The sequence below is a fragment of the Phocoena sinus genome, chromosome 9, assembly GCF_008692025.1.
Source record: "Phocoena sinus isolate mPhoSin1 chromosome 9, mPhoSin1.pri, whole genome shotgun sequence".
In the NCBI taxonomy this organism is placed as follows: Eukaryota; Metazoa; Chordata; class Mammalia; order Artiodactyla; family Phocoenidae; genus Phocoena; species Phocoena sinus.
The window spans coordinates 15,646,613-15,649,494 of NC_045771.1; positions in this window are offsets into that span (position 1 = coordinate 15,646,613).

The following is a 2,882-nucleotide window of genomic DNA, read 5'->3' on the forward strand; positions in this document are numbered from 1 at the left end:
GCTCCAGCTAGCAGCCTTTGCATCCTGGAAAAGCACCACGAGCGGTTTTAGCTGTTTCTCTGTTCCTCTTCCTTACTCACTAGCTGGCTGAGAACAATGAACTTTTTGCACCGTGGACCCATGGCCTATGCTGTTCAGCAAATCTCCCTTTCAGATGAAACACTGTCTGAGTCTATGAAAAACACCAGCTCTCTTTGACAAATTGTGAGCCACCCTTTTTAAACAATGCTGAGCAGACTCCGGACTATAAGAAACCATGAGCTTTAATGTCTCTGCTGACAGGCTGGGCTTTGCTGTCTTTGGTTACACGTTATACAGACCAGCAGTGTTTAAGTCTGAATACATTGTGAGTCTATTATCTGTCATATCATGCTGTTTTTTATGGCTTTTTATGCTTTATCATAGCTAAGTAAATACTAAAAAAAGTAAATGCTTTGTAGGATACTTGTATTTAGTTTGGAAAAAAATGAATTGAAATTGTTATGCTTTTGTATTTCTATTTCTTGCAAATAAAATATTTTTTCTTAAATAGTGAAAGTTGAAAATCCTGATACTCTGTTTTTAAAAGCTGTTCGTATAAGCATGGATCTGCATATGTGTGCCTAACCATTCTTTCCTGACTATCTAGTCCGCCTGAAAGAAGAGCCTCAAACCAGCAATTTATATGTTATCTAGCACTGAATCCAAGTCTCAGCTGGAGGAATATTGAGAAATGTAATTGTTTTTTCAGTCAGTCACAGGAGGAAAAACAGTATACTCTGGAGATTTATGCTGCTTGACTGCTATTTTCGTTGTCTGCTACAACTATTCTCTAACTAGATTTCAGAACTCCATGGATTTGATTTTGCTTTCCCCGTCTCGGGATGCTTGAGGATTCCTCGGACCTGATGCAGAAGAGAAGGGTCCTTCCTCATGTGAACAGTTGCAGAGGACACCTAACGCATATTCATGCTCCAGAAATTCTGATGAAATGGTTGATAAATGTCAACGCACTCGAGCAGAATCATCTTTATTCCACTGCAATCTCTGTATTCAAATTTAATTTTCTCTACTCAGAGAGAGTGGGGCTTCGTTTAGCCTTAGAAAGAATATCCAAGATGTTAGAGACTAAGGACATGGACCGTGTTTACCTGGACCTCCACCCCCCTTGCCCACTTTTTTTAATCTCAGCAGAATGCCGAACGCTTCCTTGAGCTCATGGGTGCTTTAATCTCCTGCTGCCTTTCTTCTCTGAGCACCTTGACCTTCTCTTCTTCTGTTCCTATGCAAGGGTCCTTTCCCAGTGGAGGATTTTAGTCATACACCCTCCCTCTTTCTTATTCTGTGAGCCTATAACGGAAACCTCCTCCTTGACATTCTGATATCTTTCCAGGGGTGTGTGGAGGGGCCAAATACTCACCGGTTTGAAAATACTCTGTATTAATCGTGCCTTTGTATTTTCCGTGTTTCCAATGCTTTGACATCTGGGACCTTGCTGACTCGGGGGAGACTGCTCATCACAGGGGTAGCCCATCACTAGACAAAGTAAAGGACTTGTCTATAAGCACAACTTTCATATGCAAGCCAACCAATCCACAGCCCGTTCCCCAACCACTTCCTTTATGGGCTCTCAGGACCTCACTATCCCCCCCACCCTAATCGCCTAATCACCATGGCGAGGTACCAGACAACTAGAAACAATTGCTATACCTCAGAGCCCACTGAAATTTTTCACACTAGCCACCCTTAAACCTGCTTTCATTGCCTTGCTTGTTCCTTTCTGCAGAAACTACAGTAAAGCCTCTTGCCTAATTTTTCTCACTCCCTCTGCCTCCCAACCAACCCCGGTGCTTCCCTGCGTGGCCCTGCGTGGTGTGGCAAGCTCCCTCACCTTGGGGACTGTGAGTAACAATCTACATTTTCTTTTTTTAAAAAAATTCAACGGCTTTAATTAAAAGTAATAATCATTATCACATATTTAGTAAGTACCCACTGTGTGTTGAAATCTGTTAACTGATATAGGACAAATTGCAACAATATCATAAAGCTTGTCTACTTTGGAGAAGCTAGGAAATTATAAGACATTAACTTAAAAATACTCAATGTTTATTAGTAAATATGTTGATAATGTTCCATATTCTTTCAACTTGATTCACCTCTCTGCCAATTAATATGTAGTCTAAATCTTCTTATAGATCACGTTTTGGATAAAGGTGGACATTTTTTAAGCTTTTATTTCTTTACAAACAAACTGTCTTTTCAATGGCAATTGTCTCCTGATCTGTTGGCCTCACCACACCTAAATAATAATAACACCTACATTTTAAAACACATTCCTTAGGCATCAGAATGTCAAATCAGAGGCTGATCCCAGGCTCACAGGCATTTGGGTTTCACGGATGGGCCTACTACGATTAGAGCAACGTAACACAGATTTATTGCCTCAGTTTACACTGATTGTCTCTTTTGTTCCAGAGAAAATAAATGAGACCTACACAGGTTGATGGGGCACGTTCACGGGAAAAAAAGTAAATCAGAACGCAGGTGTCTAGAGCACTAATCTCGTGCACAGTTTCCAGGGTGAATCATACCTCATGTCTCTGAAAAGGAGAGCTTTCCAGGCAAGGGAACCATGGGATACAGTGCAGGGGGGGCGGGGGGGGAAAGCAGGTTGGATTCAGGAGATAAAGGTTGTGGGTTCTTGCCTCCTAATACCATTAACTTGTTGACCTTGAGGAAAAAGGAGACACTTACTGGGTGCCTATTATGTACCAGGTGATTTTCATGTATTATCTGTGATCTTGTTTATTTCCTCTAGAACATTTATGAAGGATATATAATTATCCCCTTTCACAGTTGAGGTAATTGGGGTTCAAAAAATTAAAACTCTTACTCAAGTTACC